General features: G+C 33.9%; 1 long non-coding RNA gene across 1 annotated transcript in view; it reads left to right on the top strand.

Annotated features, from left to right (window-relative positions):
- Nucleotides 1-1417: 1417 nt before the first annotated feature.
- Nucleotides 1418-26966, top strand: part of LOC119083312 — a 28192-nt gene continuing 2643 nt past the window's right edge. Inside the window, exons 1-2 of the long non-coding RNA XR_005088839.1 lie at nucleotides 1418-1434; nucleotides 18458-18467. This is a non-coding gene — a long non-coding RNA (uncharacterized LOC119083312). The remainder of the gene's footprint in view (nucleotides 1435-18457; nucleotides 18468-26966) is intronic.

Below are 26966 nucleotides of genomic sequence, written 5' to 3'. Positions count from 1 at the left end.
TAAAATGCAGATTTTTTTTTTTCATTAAGTTTCGTTGAGATTATAATCAGATCTCTGAGAAATTTTTAAAATAATTTTTTTGTCGTACACCAATGTGTTTTCTTAACATTTTATTGTCTTTAATAATAGCACGATTTTTTGGTGAATAAATTAAGCGGTTGGTTCTGTTTTTTTTTCTGTTTTATGAAGAAGAAAATCACCTATGGTCTAAAACCTCATACAGCCATTATAATGTCCATATATGTATGTATGCGAAGCGAACAACTTAATACACGTTGAAAAGGTGTAAAACGATTGGTATGTAATGATAAAAATTCAAATGGGAATGTTAAGTTATTGCCATTATGTTTATTGTGTTGGAAAATAAAAGAAGTAATAATTATGTGCGCATTAAGATGTAATGTGTTTTGTGTTGGGAGATTTATTGCTTCCTTCGTGGGATATATTAGAAGCAATATAATAAGAGTTTCAGACCAGAAACAAATGGGTGGTTTATAGCAACGAAAATTTGTAATTTTGGAAATCGTAAACTAACAACACACAATGTCGTTGATAGGTTTTATTACTATTTATGATGAAGCTTAAATTAATCTTACATTTTGTGAACGGTAAATGGGCCCTGAATTAAATGCCTAAACGAATTTTGCAGATGATTCTAATAAATTTTACCGAGTGTTACGAATTTATTATCTTCGTTTTGTGTGATGATCGGTGAATAAATCGACTAATTTAGCCTGGCAGTGAATAGACGTGGGATTTAATGCAAACACATTTTCTGTGTTTCTGAGGAAAGAGTTGATGGAAACACACACGAAGAATTTCATACGTTCGGAAGCTTTTGCATAACGGAAAATTTACATTTTCAACTCGAAACCATTTTATGTTACTTCGCAGCCTTTCCTAATTACAATTCCACTCATGAAACATCAACTCACATACACATAATACACGGCAGCCGACAATCCATTTATCACTAACTAACAGCGATTATTAATATTATCCGTGAATATACATAAACAATAAGCATGCATTATATCATCAACCATTTACCATTCCATTAAGCAAATAAAGCAGTTGTGTATATCACTGACCTGTAAGATAATTGAATGTGAGTCAATGTATTCATTTTCATTCATTAAATTAAATTAGGATGATTGGCTTCGGCTATGTACTTGGTGATGTAAATGTGTAAATCTCATAAATTAATTCGAAGAAAGTTTCAGGTGTATTGTCCGGAATAAATTCAGGCTGTGTACGATTTATATGCTTTACATTGTGTTTGTCTCCGATGTTTGTGTGTGATTCGTTACAAGATATGGCACCTCATGCGTTACTTCGCAAGGATATTGAAACAATGTTGTTTTACCTTTCGTTGCACAACCTCATTTCCTAGAAAACAAGACATCGTTTTAATGTCTTCAAATTAGTCATGCTGTTCATTTGTGCATGAGATTAATGCTTCTTTTCCGTATTTCAACAAAATGTTGTTTGTTACACATTCGGTTCTTAAACAAATTTCACGAAGCATAACATTGATGTCGAACATTTACTGAGATGCATTTCGACGATTTCAACTGCTATGTCGCTAAAAAATCGGAACAACAATATGTTCTCTGTTGCAGTAAAAAGACTATCTGTAAGTTGCTACAATTGTAATAGATGAACCTCAGGTTGAAATACTTGGTTGAACCTGAAGTTTACGTGTTTTGAGATTTAACTGTGTATAAGGATTTTTAACACGGCAGAGACATATACGACGCAATTAAATGGCATCAACTAACAACCATGTCACTAACATCCACTATCGCATCCAAACCTTTCATAAGACGTTTAGAATCGCTTTTCGAATGTCAGATTTTTTTAGTTTTACATTCACTAAACAAATGGACAAATCTGGTACGTCTATTGTTAAAAATATTTCCGATACAAAATCTTTTACTTCAATTGTTTAATTTCTTAAATTTTACTGTTTATCTAAGAAAACCGCCAGTAATCATTACTTATTTTGATCGTTGTCGATAACAGATGACGATAGTTACAGTTAGTCATAGTAATTCTTCATTGACCTTTTCATACATTCCTTCTTTTATGCAAAGATTTCAAGGACGTTTTACATTAGTCTAACAAACTTTTTTGCTTAAATATCTGATGTTTTTCTGACAAGAGCACAAGCATATCTCTGCATAATGTAACAATCGATGTTGTTCGTTGAATGATGATGGAGAACATGAGATGCATGTAACATTTTGGAAATTATTCGAGCAAGTAAATCTGTACAACTGTTGTCGTCAGAGTTGGAAGCAGGTACAATTCTTTGTTTATAAAACATTTCTCTAATTATACCCCAAACCAGTGAATACTTTATAAGAGATTAAATACATCCATAAACGAAATGAATATGAAAACAAAAATGGAATTTTATTTGAGGAGAGGAAAAAAAAAAACAAAAACAAAAATTTAAATTATTCTACGAAAACTGTGTATCCTTAACCCATATTGTTTACGAAAAGAATTAATGTGAATTTTATGTTAAGAACAGATTACATTTTATAAGATGGTGTAATGCTCTTTCAAGTTTAATCTAAACATAGACGATGAAGAAGAACGCCGAAGAAAGTTTGGTTTCAAATAAAAAAAAAAGAAATTAAATGACAACTTACACGTGTCTCACTTAAAAATTTATGGCGCAATAAAATAAGACTTTTAAAGATATTTATATTTTAAAAGACCTTGTCTTCTGTCTTTAAGCTCTTCTTTCGGCGAAGACACGGTAATATTTAGAGAGCAGTTTCTGATCTTGAATTTGATGTAATGTATTTTTTGTGCTGCTGGAGATAATTGAAAGTTAATGTTACCTTGATCTAATTTATATTAAATTCAAAGAAAGAGGTCCATGTCGTTGGTATTACGGCTGGGCCATAGATTCCGGAATGAAGGTATATTTTCGAGAAAAAAATATAATCAAAGAATAAAAGCGTAAGATGGTATCTCGGTCTCGGTAATGAATTGTTTTTATAATTTAGCGTCAGCTGATTAAGAATACAAATTAATTTGGAATTTTTTATGTACATCGTTAAACAGATAGAGAAAAGTGTAATTCGACATATTTTCTGACTAGGGAGTTGCTGTGGTCTGTAAATGATACCGTAAATGATGTCGTTGTAATGCAAATCTATACCAAAGCCACGTCTCATCTATGCCGATTGCTCCTCTCAGCTACCCCAATTGCTATGCTCAGCTACGCCAATTGCTATGCTCAGCTACGCCATTTGCTTTGTCGTTGCTATGCAGATCTATACCAAAGCCACGTCTCATAAATCTTCAAAATTCACCGAAATAAGTAATGTCTCCAGTTGATCCTGATCCATTTAGATGTGCTGCTATGCCTTGCTACGAAATTCTTGTGGAGTCAATTACAAACAAAAACAACTCTTAAATCAGAAAAAGATTTCGAATTTCACTTTTCTCTATCTGTAATACAACCGAAAGAAATGTACTCGAAGAGGAAAATGAATTTGACTCGCATCCCATGTGCACCAGCCGAGGTGTAACTGCTCTTACAGTCATCATTTGACCAAACCTTAAACCACCAACCTTTAGAATCTCTCCATCGTTCCCAACCACCTATCCCTAATCGAAACTTCTCTATAGACACCGTTTCGGCCCGCTAGTTTCGACAGTTCATCTCTATTTTATTATTAAATAGAGTGAAAACAAACTCTTTCAGGGGCCATCGTCAGGAACGTTGTAGAGTGTAGAGCATTAAAACCGTATGCGTTCTACGGTTATTGCGTGGAAAACTAAAAGAAAAACAAAACGAAAAACAAAACGAACGTACTTTATCCTCAATAATTCCTCACAAAACGAAAACACAAATTCAGACAAGCGAAACAAAAGAGTCAACACCGGTGACTCAACGGTCAGTAAGTCGGAACCGACACAAATCAAGAGCAGATAAAAGTTGAGCAACGGTTCAGATAGGAGTGGGTAACTATCCAAATCAGATAAGTGCAGATAAGGGTGGGTATGGGTAACTATACAGATAAAGGCAGATAGTTAGAGCAGATAATCGCGGACAGGGGTGGGTAACTATACAGATAATGGTAGATAAAGGCAGACCGCAGACAATCAGAACAAACAAAGGTACGCAATTAGAGAAGAACCAGAGCCACAAACGAATACGGTTGCAGATGCCTCAGATTGGTTTGTCTCGAATTTCGTTCCAATACGTCTGTCCTTCCACATCTAATACACCACAAATTTGACGCTGCATTTCCCAATGTACAAAACCAAATTTTATGATTAACTCATAACGAACAATTGTTCAATGAATTTTCGTTGTTGTTGTTGTTGAAAGGGTAAACTAAATACACGACTGGAAAATTCCAGTAAATTTTAGCGCAAAGTCAATAAATTACCGAGTCATACTCAATAACTATAATTTTGCAAATGTGGAAAATGATCGGTAGATTTTCGTAGGTCGTTTAACCTTCTTATTTATTACGGTAAAATTGCGCAATCCACGCTCGGCATTCGTTCTTGTGAATGCTAGGCTAAATTGGTTCAACATTGTTGAAATCTATTACTTCACCTCCGATGCAGTTATGCAATCGTGGCATCAGTTGCATAACGCATTGAAAATAGAAACATGAAATAAACTTACGTATCACCGTTCACCATACTGTGGTGTTCAATAATCGGATAAAAATTCATAACACAAATATTGCACTATCCTTGCTGCTGTGTTCATGCTTCTGGCTGAGTAAACCAATGTTAATGTTGAAATAAAAGTGGCATATCATATGGATTGGATTTGCATGAAAATAAACTAAAATCTTCAAATGAAAAGTTGCGAAACAACAATTCTGACAGAGCGTTCGCAGTGAAACTTTAGTGAATGGAATGGAATATTTGAAGTGAAAATTTAATTTTCGAATTCTAAATTTTATTATGATTTGTTATAGCGATTGTGGTATATTATTCGGAAAATATCATTTGGTGTAAATGGAAAGCGAGTATGTTCGTTCCTCCTCTTTCCGAAATTCAACAAATTCAATGGAAATGAACGCTCGATTATTCATATGACAAACTTTCTTCCATGGAATATATATCCGTTTTTCACACTTCTTCCAGCCGAAACTATGAATCCAATTCGGGATGGTTCAACAGATGTAACAAGAAGTGACACAAAACTTTTTGAGTAATAAGAGATCACAAGACTAATCTCCTTTCAACGCCAATTCGAAATAATTTCTGTGATAAATTCAATTTTTTTTGAAACATGAGAACACTCTCCGTATATCGAATAACGTGACACGAACAATATTGTTAAAATATGAAAGAAAAAAAGAAGAAGAAGAAAACGAAGAAATCATTTTCTGTACAGACATACCGTGTAGCTACTTAGTATATCTTTCAACAAAATATAATTTCAGCAGCAAAAGAAAGAAATGAAGAGGATCCTCATTAACGCCTTAACCGCATTTTTTTGCTTTCTTGTGGCAAATAGAATGATGAAATATGATTCCGCTGTCGATGGGTACAACCTTTTTCCTCGTTCTTTTTTTGGGGATAGAAGTAAAACCACTCAAAATAATGATTTATATTAAATACATTCGACACTTTCCATTTGATCGTGCGGTATACGGTTGCATAATAGAATTAAATGGGAACGGTATGGGTTTATGTGAATTGGCATGATTGGAATTCACAGATGGATAATTATTGTTTACGTTTACATTGAGCGATGGAACATCGAATACATTCATCTCACCGGAAGTAGAGCAATGAAATCATATTTATATATAAATCAGATTCATCGCATGCACATAACTACAAGTATTTTACATGAAAATGCTATTGTGCATAAAGCGAGCATTCCATTCCGTTTCAGAACGAAAGCAGGTGGTGGGTTGGATTAAGTATAACAATCTTCATGTTCACCAGCATGATAAAAAGTACGAAAGACAATATTGTGACTGTTCAGATGGGTGATCAGTGTAACAACCTCTTAGGCGACAAGAAACTGGTTATTCTTTTCTTCTTTAACATTTGCATATGTTCAATGTGTATAAAGAAAACTATTTGATGGAGCAGGTTTATAGTGCTGAAATCAGATTCATTTCAGAAAACTTTAGGAATATTATATACCAGAGCGCAACGCATCGTTATTTTAATGCAATATCTTGTTAATGTTTGTGATTTTGAAATGCTGACCTGTCAGTCAGATCGGTTGAAGGATTTTAGAACAAAAAAAGAAGAAGAAAATTTACACTGACACCGTGTGTTTCGTATGATATTAATGCGATGTATGTGCGTAAATTATCGTCCGATTGAAGTCATGTCGCCGTGAATTGTTATTTACGAAAATAAGACCCATGCCGCTTTAGTTCAGGATTCGGTGTATTTCATCCATACTTTACATAAAAGCTGATGCCTATAATGCCCTGCGATCACATTATACTGGCAACTGCTCACAAACAATGCCTAATCTTCATCATTTTGGGTAAAAGATTGAAATTCGAAAACAAAATTTAAAAAAAGCTGAAAACGATGCAGACAATCTGCTTTATTATAATTTTTACCTGTCCATCTCAGCATTATTTCGCATCTGCATGAAACCTTCCAATTTTGTGCACTGTAACACTCTGAAAAAATAAATGCCAATCGATGAAGTTGATGATAATAATAACCCGAACCACTCGGTATATTTCAGTTTATTTAATTTATATTTCCCATGAAAGGATTGCAATTTTCGTTTCACTATCACCTGCTGCTGAAGGGTCATTTCGACTTGTATTTATATTCGGTACGTATTGCAATATGCAAAGAAAAAAAAGAGTTTCTTTGTTGTTGTGTTTATTTCGTTCGTCTTATATTTTCTTTTCGCATTTTATATTCGAAGTTCGACATTGTTGCTGTGAAATGTGATTTTGAGCAGCTTATAATTTCGATGTGATTAATTTTTTTCTCTCTCTTCAATTCAATTGTTGTGGTTATTCCAGGTGTATGATACAGTAACATATTTCGTGTTATTGTTGTAAAATATGAGTTCCATTCGGTTGTGTGTTTGTTTGTTCGATATCCTTTGTATTGTGAGTCATAAATGGAACGAATGATAAAAGAATCGGTTGTCAACGAGACAACTCAATTTATCAGTATCAGTTCACAGTTTCTATAAAACGTATTTCTTGCGTGTAATCTTCAATGAAGATTCTTCATGATCATTCTATGCGATCCTTCCCCTTTAACTAATAATAAATCACTGCAGTGATATTTAAGAAAAAAGCGATAACGTCAACGATATCAATAACTATGTTAAACAGCATGAGTATTTCGATGATCATAACTCTCTCTCTCTCTCTCTCTCTAGCAGTCATAACTAGATCATCGGTGATCGCTATTACTCTAAACCATTAAAAAGACTGCAACTGTGAAGAATTTGTAATTCTGAAAAATTAACTGGTCTCAAGCATTTATAACTCGTTAAAAGTGATTTTTTTTTTAAATTATAAACAATTGTAACTAATTCAAATCCAGAATAAAGGAATGTACAGTCAGAGGCAGTGAAATCGCTGCATGAATTCGCTTCAGTTGTTTTTCCACTGATCCACACATACTCGCAAAACTGTTTATACTTGTTTATACGGATGAAGCAGCTGAACGCTCGCGGAAGCGGTAAAACCATATAAAGACGTATAAAGACGTATAAACAGTTTTGATTGTTTGTGTTGATCAGCTGAAAAACAGCTGAAGCAAATTCATGCTGAAATTTCAGTGCCTCTGACTGTTAGCATTTGTAACTCTCCGTAAAATCTACTAATCTGGTCAGAGAAATGATAAGTTGGTACGCCTGTGGCGAGATAGAAGGAACATATAATTCCAATGTGAGGGATTCTTTTGAAAAACAGCCTACCGAAATCGGGCGTGTTTTCTAGTGGAACTTTTTATAGGTACCTAGAAAGGACTTCGATCCTAGAACCCAAAACCACATTCAAAAAAATTCTTCGAAGCTTTTGTGACTGGTGAAAGGTGATCAAAAACCGAAAACTTGCACTTTTCTTACCAACATTTCTCCAGGTACACGAGCCGTACAGGGTCGTGTGGGGTGTCATTAGAAACGTAATCACATGTACTATTGAGCCGAATAGAGACTCATTGGTTTTAAAATTAATCCACACTGAAATATGTGCAGTTGAAGTTTTCAACAGAAAACTTGCACTTTTCTTACCAATATTTCTCCAGTTACACGAGCCGTATATGGTGGTGTGGGGTATCATTTGAAAGGTAATTTTATGTGCTTTTGGGCCAAATAGGGTCTTATGGGGTTTGGATGCATATGCAATGAAATATGGGCACTTAAACATTTCAACTTCTCATATTTCATCGTAGATGCTTTCAAACCCCCATAAGACCCTATTTGGCCCAAAAGCACATAAAATTACCTTTCAAATGATACCCCACACCACCATGTACGGCTCGTGTAACTGGAGAAATATTGGTAAGAAAAGTGCAAGTTTTCTGTTGAAAACTTCAACTGCACATATTTCAGTGTGGATTAATTTTAAAACCAATGAGTCTCTATTCGGCTCAATAGTACATGTGATTACCTTTCTAATGACACCCCACACGACCCTGTACGGCTCGTGTACCCGGAGAAATTTTGGTAAGAAAAGTGCAAGTTTTCGGTTTTTGATCACCTTTCACCAGTCACAAAAGCTTCGAAGAATTTTTTTGAAAGTGGTTTTGGGTTCTAGGATCGAAGTCCTTTCTAGGTACATATAAAAAAATCCACTGGAAAATGCGTTCGATTTCGGTAGGCTGTTTTTCAAAAGAATCCCTCATGTTCATTCTATCTCGCCACAGGCTGGATCTTTTTTGAAGGCCATTTTTCCTTTTATGATTCGTATAGTCGAGGTGTAAGGGAGTTTTCTGGTTGGATGCACCTAATTTCATCCTTCTACAAACTGTATAAGGAAGGATTTTGGCTTGTTCCTACTGAATTCATCCTTCTACAAACTTTGCAAGGAAAGAGTTTTGTTTGTTTATACCAAATTCATCCTTCTACATAACAGGAATGTCAAAAAACCGGTTTTACCAGTTTTTCTATAATTTCCCAATACAAACATTTTTTTCACCGCTTTAAGCACACCCTGAAATTGATGTCTGGCCACATCAATGCTACATACTAAGTAGGAGTTTGGTTTTTGGATCAAACCAAAATCCTCCTACAAACTGTGTAAAGATGGAGTTTGGTATGTACCTATAGAATTCCTTCTTTTTTGAAATTCTAGGAGGAAGGTGTCTGTTTTATCAACTGAATTCATCCTTCCACAAATCGAATGATGAAGGTGTTCAATTTTTTTTACTGAATCTATCCTTTGACAAAATGTCATTTTGTTCGACCTTGACTTGGCTTCTTCCTCAGAAGGTGCGAATAGCGTCACTTCTTAACTCGCACTGCGAATAGCAGAAGTATTATCAAGTGACTATTCGCACATTATACGAATAACATCTACATATAACAGATTTAGAACTTGTATGGCAACACTGAATTGCTGACGTTCTTTAATGATGTCTCCAACGCACTTCAAGCAAAAGTGATTATAGTGGGCAGCTGCAGAAAGTACTTTATTTTACATGAAAATGTTTTTACAGTGTTTAGCAGTTGTGTGACACACTGTTAAGTTTCAGTACCCTATTTAGAGTAACACTCATGCTGGAAGTGCATTGGAAGTTGCCATATATGTAACACGAAGACATCAACGAAAATGTATTTTCGAAGCCCTATAGTTTCGGGACGGAGGTGTTTTCTCGACCTGCTCACCTCGACAATGAAAAGTTTTAGCAATGTACACGTTTCTTACAGAAAAAGAAACTAAAATGAAAAGAAACATTATAAATTTCTCTTTAACTTCATCTTCAATAAAAATGAAAATGTAGAAAATTATACGAAAATAAAAGCTACAAAAATTGCATCCAATAACTATCACAATATAAACATTTTACTCTAAGAAAATTATATAACAAGAAAATCCAATTTCTTTTATGACAATAAGAAAATTGCAAATCCTTAAAACGACAGCTTTTCAAATAAAATCATCCTTTTGAGCAAGATATATGATTCCATGTTGTATAATGCTCTATGACGAAAAAAATTAAAGATTTTTTTATTATGTACGTTTTTTTTGGTATATAAATGTGTGTTCTATGTTAACATGTATACACACCATATTATATCATGCACGCCATACATAACATAAATAAAAATACGCATATAAAATGGGACAATGTTGAATGTGAAGTGGAAAGGATCGACGGCGGTATGACAAAAAAAAAATGAAGAGAAAAAAAATTGCGTTTTTGGTTATAATACAAAGAATAAACTCCAAATAACAATGAGTTTTCTTTTAGTTTACGATAGGCAATAGCAAGGGTGTCGTTGGCACATTACGACGAAGTTCGTATTAATTGGAAAAAGTTCCATAAATTACGTGCTTTGTTAGTTAATTTGATGAGAATTTACATTTACCATTTCCTCAATCAATTCCTATCTCATTTAATCACGGTTAATTTCCAAAAAATTGTGTTTTCAAAATATTATTTTTGAATTGACGCCTCTGGTATTTCATTTGAAAAATAAAGGAAAGAAAATTAAAGATTCATGATACAATTTTTTTCGCTTCTTCTACTTCTTCTTGCTTTTTTTTTAAATGTGGAGGGCTTTTCTTTTCTATTCTGTTGACGTGCAGATAAGTCGCATTTCGGTAATAACAGCGGAATAAACATGAAAAAAATATTGGAGGGGAAAATAATGATTAAAAAACGTTTATAAACGATGGAGGCAGATGGTTTGACTGTGGATTTGATGAAAATGAAACTGGAAATCAGTAAACAGAAAATGTGACCGTAGATGGTCGGTTTATTTTTTCCTCTTTGTTTCACTGTTGTTTGTAATTAATGAGTAACGGAGCTTGCCGTCGATGGAAATCAGATTGCGATTTTGGCGTCATTAAAAACAATTTAACAACAAATTAGTCAGTCGAGTAGTTTTTTTGAAATATGATTTGAATACTTCGTTAAATCGACATTCTATTTTATTGAGTGTTAGCGAATGCAAGCAGTTACCCCTCACAGTATTTACGAATAATAAACTTTAGCCAATGATTGTTCATTTGTCAAGCTACGTACTTTACACTCGCACCACATGAACACTTGTTGAAATTAAGAAATTTTATTTAAACAACTGACTTGTGGGCTTTTAGTATAATTCGCTTTAAATTGCCTTTTATAACTGTTGGGTACATCATGATATGATTATGATCAAGAAATCGGTTATTACTACTGTTTAACGGATCTTCTAGTGCCTGATACGAAATCTTTTACTTCAGTTGTTTTTATACAGATTTTGGTGTATAAGAGACTTTTCTAGATGTCTTGCTTCTTTAGTCGCAGCTGTCGAAAACAGATGACTATGACGAATGAATTAGTATGTTATGGCGTCTTATCAGAGCCTAAAGTAAGAATTTTCGACTGGGGTGCACTTTTCGCTAAAAGGCGCATACCTTTTGGTTCTCAAGATACCTTTTAACAAAGTCACATTTCTTAACTTCAGATATAGGTTTTTGCATACCACCTACCATTTACCATAGCACCACGACTTTAATGCCCTGTAAACGTCGGTCGAGCGACTCAAATTTGTGATTTATCAGTGGTTGGTCTAAGGCTAATCCGTCATTTACTTCTATATACTCAGTAATGAAGTTGAGGAACGCCAGCTCGCTGTGATTCACTTCAGGTTATACTCTTCACTGAGTATATAGAAGTCAACGAAACTCACAGTCATGAAACACTGACACTAACACTAAGAAAAGTGAAGCTACGAGCGTAGCGAGTATGGAAAATTAGGACGTGTGCTGAAAAATCACTTTCCTGTCGAGGTACAAACAACGTTTTGTGCACAGGACAACTGAAAAAATTCAAATTTTACATTCACCATATTAAAGTTCAATAGTCATGGAGAAATTCATTCAAAATCGTTCTCACACGATTATTCGTAAGGAAATGATTTTTTTTCCCGCAAGATATATCGTTCGGGAAAACCTGAAAATCTGGAAGATAATTCTAGAAGAACTATTTTCCTGCAGATCTCAAAATTTACAGGATAATTTCGTGAATGGGTCCATTATTTCTATCTTGTCGTCACTAAAACTCGAGTAATTTTCTCCCATAGAAATTTTTCGAAATTTTTGGTTCAACGCACAATGAGAGTTTTAGTTTTAGAGAGATATAACCCACTACCATTAGATAGTACAAGTTCCGTGTGTGAAAATGTAAGGGGTGAGCGCAGCGAACTAGTCTTAATTTTCAGAGAGCTATGTTTCCTCAAAGACATAAAAATCTAAATAATCACGCGGTCAACAAGTTAAAAGCATAGATTTGAAATAAGCATAGTTTTCATTTTTTTTGCTGGTCTCAAAAATATTTCTTTTCGTGGTATTTTTCTAAATATTTTTTCAGACGGAAAATAAGAGCCATCCTCCGCCGGAGGGCGTCTGGTGCACTTTTCCAACGATATATGTTATTTTAGGCTCTGCGTCTTATGGCGAATAACTTCACAATAATCTTATTGTTGGGATGGAACCAGTGACCTCGAACGTTATATTTACCAAAAAAGTCCTTCCGCCGTTGCAAATATCTGTCAATGTTATTGTATGGAAAACCTGGGATGACTAATAAATTATCTGGATTACCTGCTGCAGTTTGCTTCTTCCGCAAGTAATCCTAAACAAAAATATTTACTTCAGATGGTACTACACGAGTTGCAATCACTGTCAAGTAACAAAGTTTCTAAATTTTTCAAAATCAATTCAAAATTTGCCAAATAATTTTTTACGTCTGGGAAACGTCAAAAGGGCCCCCTTGGTTTAAGTGATCATTCGGTAATTGCGTGTACGTGGATTTTATAGATGACCAAAAAAACTGGAGATTTTATCCTATCCCCGGTAATGCTAGGTATATCTCGAACGGAATTCATGTGAATTTCAATTTCAGTCTAACTCTATGAATTGGTGAAAGTGTATCAAAGGAATGTTGTTTCAAAAGAAACCTATTTCGTGCAATAGAATTGACGCAATATTTCTTAAGGTGTTGTCCCTTGAAGACGATGAGATTTTTTTAGAAATGTAATTTCAATGCTTTCGATAATATAATCGAAAAATTTCTGGGCCTTTATTTGCTCTTTAAGCTGTTATGAACACATCAAAATGATAATGATATTATGAAAATATACACAATTCACCATAATCTTTATTGTCTGCAGAAGGTTTTTTTTTATTTATTTATACCTACCACGACGTTGATATTTATATTTTTGTGACTTTATTATTTTTCATTCGGTTTTCATCATCATATCCTAAACCATAATGGGCTTCATACGCACAACACACACAAAAAATGGATATAAATTATTAACAATATTGTATAACGTTAGTCCATGAAACTTTTGTCGAATGAAAACATATTGTCACACACGGAGATTATCTTTCTTTTTTGTAATGTGAATTATTTTGGACGAAATAGAGCTATTGTATGTGGTGACAAACAGAAAGAATTAAAGAAAAAAAAAACCATTTTCGACTTTGTGAACGAGAAAAAAACATTGCCACTTTATACACATCGGAATCTCCATTGGTATCAAATGCTAAAATGTTGCTACCCAAAAATACAACTGCGAATAGAAACAATCCATTCTACAACATATACGTTGCGTTGTAGGTCTAGATATGCTCAGGTTTACATTTGATGGATTTCGTAGACTATGAGCTTTCACTGTTAAATGTCAACTGTCTACAGAACGTATTTCATGCCTTAATTGAATGAAAGGTGCAATGGTCATTCAAAGAACAAGCAGACACTCAAAGTTTGTTGACTTTTTAAGCTTTGAAGGTCACTATGGATTCGGTTCACTGAATTTAACTACAAAATTCGTGCCAAAAAATAGCTCACGTCACAAACTGTGTTAGCTCTCTGCAATATCAATTTATATTGAGCTCCAGCAGCTCGTCATCACACAAGTGTATGTGATTCCCAGTGAAATGAATTTTAATTAAATTTATTATTTGCAGCAAATAACTTTTAACACATACCGTACCGTACACCCATTTCGATTACCATTCAATGCAATAAAGCTTATCACAACTGACTGATTCACAGCAATGTACTCACCAAGGCTCGTAATAGTGTACCAGAGCCATGTACACATAAACAGCATCGAAATAATCTATTCTTTGTTAAATAATATTTCCTTCGTCTGGCTGGATTATTGCGTTTATTTATTCGGTACAGATAGATGTGTATATCTGGCAAATGCGCTCTCAAATTCAATATTAAAATACCGCTGATGCAGATAGTTTCAGTGCAGATCATTCGATTGAGTTATTTTGAGCTTGATATTAAATCAAAACACTTCCACGATTTACATGCACTTTCCAATATTATTATTTATGTCTCATGAGAGTCTAACCGAGACCGAAAATATTTGCTGAATTGCAATTCGCAAGTGAAATTGCAATTCGTTTGTTGTGTTTATTTCGATGATATACAATCGTTTGATTAGTGGTAGACGGATTTAAATGTGAAAAGGAAATGGAAGTCAGGTTTTTTCATTGCAAATATTTATGGATGATGGGTAACAGATTCGTTATTCAGCAATAAAGATAACTTCCGCTAATGGTTTCGCTGCACGAATGTTGGCCGTTATGCATATATCTTCCAACTCGGTATTGGCGGAAATAAGTGGATTTATCCCACGTAACTTGTTATCTTTTTGTAGATAATAGGGCAATTCCCTAATCTACACTCGAGTATCAAATTTTGACAGAACTGGTTATATCGATGAATGATTTGATGAGTAATTTGATAATAATTACCACCAAAGTGTGACTGAATCTTGGTTTTAATGATGAAATCCGTGGAGGTGATGTTTCTGAAGATAGAAGCATTGAGCTAGAAAAAATTATTGGTAAATAGTTGTTGATAATCGAAAATGTGCTCTCTTGTAATTGCACCGGAGCACGTGTTTGACGTTCAATGTTATTAGTTTTCATTCAACAGCTCTACATGTAAGTAAAGTATTTTTTCCAGCTTACTGCCTCTAGCTTCAGAGACATCAGCTCTACTGATTTTATCAGTAAAATCTAGATTCGAACACTTTGGTGGCAATTATCATCAAGTTACTGACCATTGTTATACCAGTTCTGTCAAAATTTTATTCTTTACGTCTTATACTCGGGTCGGGAATTGCCTTAATTTAATAAAACAAAGAAGACAATATAACAACAAGAGGCAATGGATGTTTTTGTTTTTCATAACTGCCATTTTTCTGTGAGAATGTATTCTTCCAATGATATTTGAAAGAAATTACTTACAGTCGGCGACTCTCAAATATGTGATGCATTTTGTGTCAGCTCTTTTTCAGCTGATTCACTCATACAAATTGAAGTGTTCTTACGTCTTCAAACTGTTTTACCACTATCACGCGCGTACATATTCAACCCGTATCAACAAGCATAACAAAATGTTGTCTGTATGAGTGGATCAGCTGAAAAATAGCTGCAGCAAAATACGTCACTTATGTGAGAGTCGCCGACTGTAATAAAAAAAAAACATTGGAAATAAATATCAGAAATTTATAATTTTTAAGTGACATCGAGCCAGGCTTTATTGTTCATAAAAGTTGTAGAACTTAGCGACTTTCGAAATTATTTTTCCTCTTATGTATGGTTTTTACTCAACAAAAAGTACTCCGTGAGAGAGACGTGAGAGAGCAAGCTGTCAAATAAACAAAGAAAAAATTGAAAACATTAAATTTTGTCTCTCAAACGGATTACTTTTTGGTAATCAAGCCTTAAAAAGCTATCTCGACGACTGTAGTAAAAAATACCTCGATCATAATGTGGCTGAATGGGATGGAAGTTATTGACCATTGGTTTGCCCTCACTGTCTCTAAATCTGTAAAACGTGTGCAGCTGTGAATTAAGAAATAATACCATGAGCCATAGGCTGTGACCGCCGAAAAAATCGAAATGTCTTATACGTAGCTATTGAGATACGAACGAAAAAGCCAATTTTATTTAAAACAGGCTCAATCTGGCACTGAGTGCGACGCACTAAAAAATGTAGCTACAGTTGATGTCACTGAAATTTAGGCGTGGATTTGTTTCAGCTGTTTTCTAGCTGGTCCAATATTTAACCCGTCGTTAAAAACATAATTGAACTTAAATTGTTAAAACACGGTCCACGGTAAATCAGTTATGCCTTCACATAATAAGTATGGTCTTTTCGGTTATCGATGTTGTAAACCTCTAATATGACTAAGAAATGAGACTATTTCCTAAAAAAGTAACTTAGTAAAATAGTATTTTTACTTCGTTTATTTTCTGTTCTTCCATAAGTAATTAATTAAGTCAGGCACATTCCACGAATTTCTACTTCAATACGTTACATATCAAAATCTAATTGCAACGCTCTGGACATTTTCTATGGTATTTTTAGTCTTTTATGAATCTCTTTCTGGGAATAACATCAGTTGATCAACCATCAACATTCATAATTTACACACTGATCAATATCTTATGAACCCATTAAAGGCATTTCAATAAGTGAACCCGGACAGTAAAATTTCATGTCTAGCTTTAGTACAGTTTTAGTAAAAATTCTCTTCAAAAGAAGATGGATAAACAAACAACGACACGGACTATAATTCGTTTAATTCGTTTTCGTAATGAATTTCAGTTTATGGCTTTGCTTGTTGAAAATTTATACGAACCTTTTTCGTATTCATAGTCAAATTTTCACATAAAAGTTGAAGATATAAAATACAAATGTGATAGAAAGGAATATACATCAACAACATTCTAACAAAGAAACAACGTTACAAACAGTGTTTTTGTAACAACATCAGACAATAATTCGTTACAACGACAATTTATGGTTATATGGAATAAAATAACATAAATTCAAAAAAAAAAAATGGTTCAGACATTTCCGGACAAGTGACACAAAAAGAGTAAAGTGAAATTTCCATAAAAAAAATGTTTCAACAATTCAACTCATCACATGTTATATACATAGCTCAATTCAAATCAGATGATATTCATCGCGGAACTATAAAAACCATAAAGCAATAAACGAAAAAAAATATAAACCCCAAAAATAAAACAGTTCTCTCGAAATGAGGTCATATTCATATGTAAATTTTGTATTATGACAAATTCACTTACAAGTGTTAAACACGAATGGTGTGTGTGTTTTTTTATTTAAGGGTTGACTGCTACCACTTTTTTTTTCTTCGTCTATTTTCCATTGATGTAGGGTGTCGCACACAATAAATAACGCTTGAATATGTACCAGCAAACCTAATTTTATAAGCTCGCTTTGAAACAAATGTTAGCGAATGTAGACAACAGTATTTTTGTTCGCATGAAAACTGGCCATGTCGTAAAATTGAATGTAAAGTTACAGCTGTGGAATTATCATGGGGATATCGTAGTCAGATGTACCCTACATACGTAAATGCTTGATTTCCACTTACCAAAAACGTACTGCGTGTGAGAGACAAAATAGAATTTTTTTAATTTTTGCTTTGTTTACTTGACAGCCTGCTATCTTACGGCTCTCTTACGGAGTACTTTTTGTTGAGTGGAAGAAACCATACTTAATGACTTAACTTAACGGCCTCGTAACAAAGTGACGTATCTACATTATTGTACTTACAAAAAAGAGCTGAAAATATTACCTGTTGCAGGTAAATTTGTCTCCACTGACCAGTTAAACTACAATATCTGCTACAGCTCTCCATACAAAAAATATAGCTGCAGCAGATAACATATCGTCGCGTCGGCAACATGACTAAAGGGCGTCCTACCATTTTTTAAACGATCATATCTTTGGGCCGATTGGTCGGAATTCGAAAAACTTCGAGCATTTCAGGCAAGTTATTTTTGTCAACGAAAAGCCCGATTCTAAGAAGAAAAAAATGTTCTGTGACATACCGCCAAAATGACCTGATTTTCTTATAAGCTAGTCTGAAGAAACCTTTAAAATGTAAAGCGTCCATAAAAAATTATGAACCCACATTTTTGATTTTACACTGTTTTAAGACATTCTATTGATTAAAAATGCAGTCGAAAACATAGTTCTAGCTACCGGACAGTTCAAACATATTTCTTCACATCGCAGCTACAAACGGCGCCTCAATCAAGTTTTGAGCAGCTGACAACATGAAATTACTGGATTAAGTGATAAAACGTTGAAAACGCTAGATTTTGTGTGGTTGATCCGAGGCGAAGCCGAGGTAAAAAAAAACACGAAAACGTGACGTTCCGGATTTATTCGCAGCTTTGTAATTGATTTTTCATACTACGATTTCCCAAACAGATTCTCATGTTTTTCCTAGTATAAGTTATGTTCGTCCCTAAGGTACCTAATTCTTTACTTCATTAGTTCTACCATGCGTTTCGCTACATAAGAGAAAACTTACACCGCTTACCGTTTTCTTTATCGTCGCTGTCGATAGCAGATGGCAAGTTATTTATACAAGGCCACACCAAAAATATCTAGTGAATGTTTCGGACAATACGAATACATCCACCGTTTGAGTGACTCTCTTAAACAAACATTCGTATTCCCCATTCCAGTTCAGATATTGTATTGACCTTTTGCATTCGCACTATACAATAACCTCATCCCTTTTTATATCATAAAAACGTCTATTACCGTGCGTCCCTTTTTTCAATACTAAAATCCACACGAAAACATTTTGACGACAATCCCATTTTCTTTTCTTTTTTTTCACTAAATCAAAATAAATAAACGAAAAGTTCTATTGCATGTCTAGCACAATTCCTCTTAATAGTTTTCAAAAAGATCCTTTCTCGAAATATTTCCATTCATAATAAATTATCAAGGCAATTTATCCGAAGTAGAAGAAGAAGAAAAAAAAATGGGAAAAGAAAAAGTCCCTCGTCCATTTCCTCGCCTTAAAGGCACCTCATAAATATTAAAACCTCTATAAAATGAGAATCAAAATCATCCGAAAACCACCTTTTTTATTGGGAATATGAAATTTGCTTTCAACAAAAACTGCTTCATTGAATTGAATACCTATGTTTGATATAAGTATACATACAATGAAAAACCACATTTTTTAGTTGGGTTCAATATTGCCCAAAAGGCTTTTAAACCCTCTAGAAGAAAAAAAAAACCCGAAAACGAAGTGGTTGATATGACTTATTTATATAAAATGATCCCTCATCACCTATAAAATGTACACAATGCTTATACATCACATTTTCTTCATTCGGGTACATACAGTACAATGTATTTTGTGTCTTATAGTCAGTCACCAGAGGATATTGCATTATTTTTCAAGAAGTATCAAACCCTATTTTAAATTCAAGTAACAGTCACCTTATACCATACTTTTATAGATAGTAAAATGAATAGAATGAAATGAAGAAAAAAAAAGAAAATTTATTTATATTATGCGCATAACAATTTTCTTAAGAATTTTCCTAGACAAAAGAAATCAATTTAGGACTTTATCATAAGTAAATATTGTTTCTGTCGTTTATAAATTGCGTTTGGACAATGGTGAAAGTTTTTCGAACCAAAAATATTTTTTAGATAAGATGCGATTGTTGTCTTTGTTCTCACAAAAAATATTTCTTGGCTTATCTTAATAAAGTGTTTGCGACAAATCTTTGTCCATACTAAAAATTTCAAAGGAAAATGGAAAAACTTCTTAGGTTAAGAAACCAGGGGGTGATTGTGTGTAAAAGAAAGGACAAGCTTGCCTCTTGACACAGTTTTTCATTACCAATTCGACTATGTTTCTCATTCAGCTTTGAATATGAAAATATGAAAAAATTCAGACCAACTTATGCAGAGTTGGCAATTGCAAGTCAGAGCAGGTTTCTATATTTAAATTAATCAATGTTTTACCATTTGATGATCCAGATTCTTGCACGTAGCCTACTTTCTTAGTTCCTTCTGAATAAAATAGTATTTTTAATTTAATGAATTTCTAGTGATAAAAAGATGAAAAGTAGAATTTTCGTGTGAATTTTGCTGATCCGAGGCGAAGCCGAGTTCAATGAACACACGAAAATGAGACTGACCCAAGTTATTTTTACCGAGGGGAGAAAATAGGAAATTAAACAAGAGTTAAGCGTGAGTCGCACTGCACTCCGATTACAATGTTCAATTTTTGTTCCGTTTACTGAACTCTCTCTCTCTCTCTCAAATGAGCGAAAACGAATGCAAAACGGAGTTAATCGATTCGTGCTTTATGTTCCCTAGAGTTGTAATTTCCCATTTCTACCAGAGGTGAACAGAACGTTTCTCATGTGTGCGTGGTGTGATTAACCATTTTTCTCCACGAAGGTAGTTGAATTTGAGAGAGAATGAATAAATGAAGAGAGTCGTCAACAAAACCCAATTTTCTCATTGAGAGGAGAAAATAAGGTTGATAAAATAGTTACTTGTTGACTGAGGGAAAAACATTGGAAATTTCGTTTTGAGGGTGTTGCCTGTGGCCAGAGCGTAACGACGGCTACATGTCAGCCGAAAAATATGATTCGTTTTGGGCTTTTCTCACAAAAAGGCTCCTAAAGCTTCAGTTGAGGTGAGAAAATAATATTTCTCAACTGCGTTGTGAAATGGTTATTTGTTCAACGAGGGAAGAAAAGTTGGAAATCGTATTTCTAGGGAAAATGCAATTTCCAACTTTTTTCCAGAGTTTTCACAACAAAGGCTTCAGAAGTTTCAGCGGATGGGAGAAAATTATTGTTTTCTTGCCTGCGTTGTAAAAAGTAGATTTCCAACTTTCAATAGGACTTTAATTGTTCACATGTAAGGAGAATCCAAATAAATCCATACGTCGTATATTGGTGTACTTTTCATCATACCAGTGACAAAAAGGATTTTCATACAACTTTTTGCCACTAGTGATTTAAAGTACATACCAATGAAATGCTGCCAAGATTTGCAAAAAACATTGTATGCAACAAGTTACGAAAGTAGTTCAGTTTTTATCATACACTATTAACACATGACTTCACAACTACTTGTCGCAACTTGTAGCATAAGTTACTATTCTTTACAATGCTTTATCTGAAGAATCATTGTATGGAATCGATATAACACAAAAATTTATAGGACAAACATCCGCGTTACAAAATATATTTTTCCTCTAAATTGCCATCGCCATTATAGATTCGTCACGTATTTTTTTAACTGCGGATAAATCAGGCCCGGACTCCTCGATCCAGAAAATTCGCAAGAAAATACAATAAGGTTGATTCGCTTCAGTGGCCCCATTGTACCTATCCCAGCTCGGGTATTTTTTTCACTTTATAAAACAGTTCCAATCTCTATTCTTCACCGAAAAATTTAAATTAACTGAAACAATTAGTTACTACGCGAAATTATTTGTGTTCTGACTGGGTTTTTATCATTACCAGACGTCTGAGTAGCCACCAGTTCGCTTCAAACAGAACATTGTTTCTGTAATACACAGTGGAGTTACATACATGTACACATCGTACCACCGCAGTCTCAGTTCATACAAAAATCATAAGTTTGTTAACAAACTTGTTTTGTTATGTTTCCATGGAAAAAATTTGCTTCAATGTCTAGTAGGTCTTTGTAAGTGGCAGCAACCACTTTAATCAAGCAAGGCATTAAAAGTTTTTTTCTTTTTAATAATTTCTTTTTTGTTCGTAGCGCAAGATGTACGTTTATTTTGTTTAAAATGTGTAAAGTAATTTAAATCTTTTTAAATGAATGTACATTCGGATAAAATCCGCATGCGGCCACCTAAACCAGCTTCTTTGCAATCTTTGCTTTAGAGTTATAATATGAGAAAACACAAGAGTAATAGTCAAGAGCCCAATAAAACTGTTTCTTTTATTGCAAAATTTCCACGATATGGCTCCCAAGACGATAAAACAAACTCAGTTCTAAAGTAAAAACGTGATAGAAAGTCGGTAGAACAACACTGTAAAACCATTTTTCTTTTTTCCGTTGCTGATTTTTTATTTTTCCTGTATTTTTTTTATTCTTTTTCTTTTTTGTAAAAATGTAATGTGTGTTGGTCGTTTGTATGTATGTTAGATAATTTATCGCTTTTCTTCATGTTTATAGTCCTTGACGCGTTCAATTTTTCTTTTCGTAAAAATTTTAAATTGCTAGCATTAAACAATAGCTAGGGAAAAAAATGGCAGGAAAACTCTTCACAACATATTAGAACAATATATAACGTGATATTATTAGTCAAAAGTGAAAACCTTCTGAATATGAAGTTTGAGACGCAAACGGAAATAACAAACGACTGTAGCATATTTTTTGTAGGAGAAAAAAAATATGTTTCAGGATATGACTTTCGAATATTAAATAAACTTTAGGCCAAAGAGAAGTGACCAAGTCCATTCCGCTTAAATATACAACGACCTCAATTTAGTTAGCAATTTTTATGCGACTTCCATTTATTTGTTGTCCCACATCTTCTACATTGTTAGATGTTAATACAATTCGCATTGACGCTCGGACTTACTGTTTCTACGAGCCTAGAGAGCAGGCGTAACTTACACTCAACTCAATTTTGTTAGCAAGAAATTCATGTGTTTCGATTGTTTTTTTAAGTTACACACTTATTAATGGACAGAACAGAAAATCCAAACGAAAAGGGCAAGTTTGACAGATTCACTGAAGAATAATTAAATTCTAATTTCAACCTGAATTCAATCAGGCAAATGTTTTCCGACCGATAAGACTTTGATGTCATCAATACAAACATCACATTTTCAAATGCTTGTCACTCGGCATTGGAATCGTATTAACATGTAGAACAATGTAGAACGTGTTGGAAGAAAATAAAAAAACAAGAAGTCGCATAAACATTTCTGACATAATTGGTACACAATCAGTGCTCAGTTTATTGATTGTGGAACTGTTGGAACTTAAAAAACAACTGAACACATGAATTTCTTGCTAACTAAACTGAGTTGAGTATATGTTTAATATGAATGGGCGGGACATAGTCCCTGCACCTAAGCCGCCAGTGGGCCTGTAGTGCTTAGTTGAGTATGTGACTGGATCAGTGGGTTTTGAGGACTGTCATCATTGTAATTATGGGAGCAGTCCTTATCTAACGCATAAACAGAAGAAAACTGAGGGAATCGTACTTATTTTTACATGTCCCAATATCAAAAAATTAATGCTTAACTACTCTCAAAGCTCTCATTATAACAATCTAAATCGATAAGACAAAACCGTGAAATTTTTCTTGTATTTATGTCGCAAAATAAAACCATTCGTTTTTCTTTTTCTATTTTAAAATTCCAACATTCTGTGCAACATGTGGAATAAGCAAAAATATATATATTTGGCAAATCAACCCATAAAGTTTTCACCGAACATGACACGCCGTAAATGTTTTCTGTATTTATATTTCTTCATCCACAAATATTTATTCACTAAATTGCAAGAATTTTCTTTATTTCACCCTGACAAAAGCCATGACTTGTCGCAACCTAAATTGTAAAACCCAATAACAATATTATTATTTGTTGACAAAATTGAATGCGACAACTTTTTTTTTATTTCAGCTTTAAAAGCTTATTAAATTATTTAAAATTTTACCAGTGCCGTACCGACCATTGCAGGTCTCGGCGAACTAATATTAGCTGTTCGTATTATTGGTTACATACATGACTATTGTTTTACTCCACCCGGATCGAGGGTGTAGTGTCTTCTTAGTCATTTTTGTGCTAGGCGTGTAAATGGGATGTTGCATGATAATTTTTTCAAGGGTCTCTACCTACAATTTGGTGTACTTTGAAGTTTAAAAAAATGGTCTTACCACTTCTTTTTCAAAAAAAAATCTCACTTCTAATGCTAGTAGTTCCCATGAGTGAATGGTAGGGAATTAATAGATTGCAGATCTCTTCACTTCCACCGCTTCCACAAAAAATGAAAATTTTGTAAATTTTTACGTTAGTCATCTGTTATCGTCAAGTGTTCACAAAAAAAGTAATTAAGTTGTGCTTGTGATCACTTATATAGCATAATGTATGTTGAATATAATGAAGTAAAAGATTGGAAAGTACTTTAAATGAAGAAGTAAAAGATTGAATTGTTGGAACACAATTAATTCTTTATTAAAGGTTACAACTCCATCGTTCCTATTGTAGATATTCCGAACAATCCTTGAGCTTTTCTTTACTTTTCTTCTCCGGTTCATTATTTTGACGGATTTACAGTAATGGAATAGTTATTTTCACCACTGCATGCGAGATGTGGTTTCAATCATATTCAATACACATACAATTTCCCTATTAACGCAGTAATAGACAGTTTGCGCAAATGATGTGTAATTTTTAAGTCAACTTATCAGTTGGAAATCATAAGACACATCTTCATCCAAGAGGTTCTAGAAGGTTACTTATAATTTCCAACTGATAAGTTGACTTAAAAATATACGTCTTGATAGATGGATTGGCATCGCATTACAACGAATCGTTGTCAACGGTAAAAGTTATAATGCAATAAGTCTAACAACTCATTATAACAAAAGCTGAAATAATTTGAACTGAAAAACTGAATTCACCAACTTATCCGCTACATAGCGTCTTTGTTACGTTGACGTCATTTATATGCTTAAGCTTTTTGTGGATAACAAACACACTGTTTTGCTTGTGTTTAAGATGAGTACACAGTTTGTGAAAAATTTCTGAACAATCTGTGAAGAACAGACTCATGCAAAATGATTGAGGTATGTTGACAGAAAAGGTATGACTCAAACGCTTTTCATACACGATGTAAACCTGACCATTTCTCAATCATTTTTCATGGACTCATGAACTGCCTCTTAAAGCTAGCACACAGTTAGTGTGACCGTGATTTTCTATCAACATTTTTCAAACATTTTGCATGGGTCAATTTTTCAGCGATTTATCACGAACTGTGATCTCAAAATGAGTTGAAAATGTGCTTGACGCCCATGCAAAATGATTGAACAATGTTGACAGAAAAAGTATGAGCGATCTGTCAAATATTTTTCATGCAAGATGTAAACCTGATGTAAACATTGATCATTGATGATTAGTCTCTGCTATATAGACTAATCAAATAGGCAACAGAGGTAATGTACACGGATAGTGACATAGTGCGTTTGATTCGTCTTGGTGCCCTGAATATGGAACACACCTCTGTTCGTCCCAGTCACGTCTGTGTGGAGAGTTAACCCACTCGAATATATGACAATGAAAGTGCACCGATCCGGTCGGCCGTTGGTGTGGAAAGCTATTCGGACCTCCTGAGTTCCAATAACAACTACATTGGTCTCGATCACCTATCTGTGGTCATAGCTATTGGTAATATCAAATTAGCTCTAATGACTCTAACAAAGCCTCACAAAATAAAACGAAATTATCATTTGACACCATCTTAGACATAGAAGTGCGGCATCTACATTCAAATAGCCAAAATAAGTATCTATAACATAAACTTGAGAATGCCCAACAGGCCCATTGGTGGCCTAGGAGCCAGTGAAAGATTGCTTTCATTTCCCACTCTATTCTATCCCACGGTCTCACGAATTGGGTACTAGCCTTTATATACAAAGACCACAAACCCCAAAGCTCATCGCCTATATTCCACGTCGTTGGCGACACCAGATGTTTAGAAAAAAAAAATCAAAATTCCGAATTAGGAAAATTCCGACGTTAAGAATGAACGTTTTCCTGGAAAAATGTTGTGAAAAAGGCTAACAATTTTCAATAAAAATGTAATGGAAAGACAATTTTGTCTGTGAAAAAAAAAAACTTTTGTTTTCACTCCGTCTCGATGGTTGTACTTAAATATAATAAGTTATAATATACACTCATAACAAAAAAAAAAAGTTCAATAAAAGAGCGCGCCTCAAAGATTTTTCGTATATAAAGTGAAATATATTTGAAAACTTTTTCCATCGATTTTGACTTTGATTTAAAGAAGCCGTTCACCATTATTTATTTGCATTAATACGAAAAAGCTTTCATCCGTTTCAATTTAACTACAATTCAATATCCGTTCAAGAGGAAGCAAATGTATTCAAAAATGGTTTGCATAAACCTATAATATTAATATTTTACATATTTTAAATATACACAGGCACACACACACACACATACACAAACATAAGCTATTGCTTCGCTTAAAATCTCTCGTTTTAAACAGGATTTGAAAGATTGAACTCGCTTATGCATTTTGTATTATGTACATTTCTGGCGCAAATATATTCCAAAGAGTTCAAACGAAAGAAGACGTTCCTTAATCTTGCTTTTAAACCGCTATTAAAAACTTGAAGACGTGGTATGCGACTTTTCTACTTTCTTCAGAGATTTCTGCAGTGAAACGAGCATACTTTTTCACATTGTAGCTACGACATCGTTTGTTGTTGAGTGAGCGAAAATATATATGGGTTGTCTGTTACAGATATTTAACAAATAGAATTGTGAGTGTGTATGTGTGTGTCTCGCCCGTGTTCTGGCAAACAGAATTATACAAAACCTGGAACCCGCAAAAGCACTCTCATAAATCATGTGTTAAATCACAATTAATATCAATACGCACAGCATGTTCAAAAGTCGTCGTTTATGGAATAACAAAAACAATTCCAAAAAGTCTGTAAGAACACACAACATATTTTCTCACTCAGAACCAGGACATTATATCCTTATCTTTATTAACTTTTTTAAGTGATTAATGAAAATGAGCGCTTTGCTGAAGGTGTGGTTGCGAAAATAATTTATTACTTTTGTTGTGTGTGTCGTGTAAAAGTGTGTGCCTCTTGAACAATTTTTGGATTTATGATAATATTATGTGCATGTGAAGATGCTTTATGATATATGTCAACATCAAGG

Source organism: Bradysia coprophila, unplaced genomic scaffold, assembly GCF_014529535.1.
Source record: "Bradysia coprophila strain Holo2 unplaced genomic scaffold, BU_Bcop_v1 contig_583, whole genome shotgun sequence".
In the NCBI taxonomy this organism is placed as follows: domain Eukaryota; kingdom Metazoa; phylum Arthropoda; class Insecta; order Diptera; family Sciaridae; genus Bradysia; species Bradysia coprophila.
The sequence above is the reverse complement of the archived record's forward strand: the minus strand, read 5'-3'. Positions and strand labels throughout refer to the sequence as shown.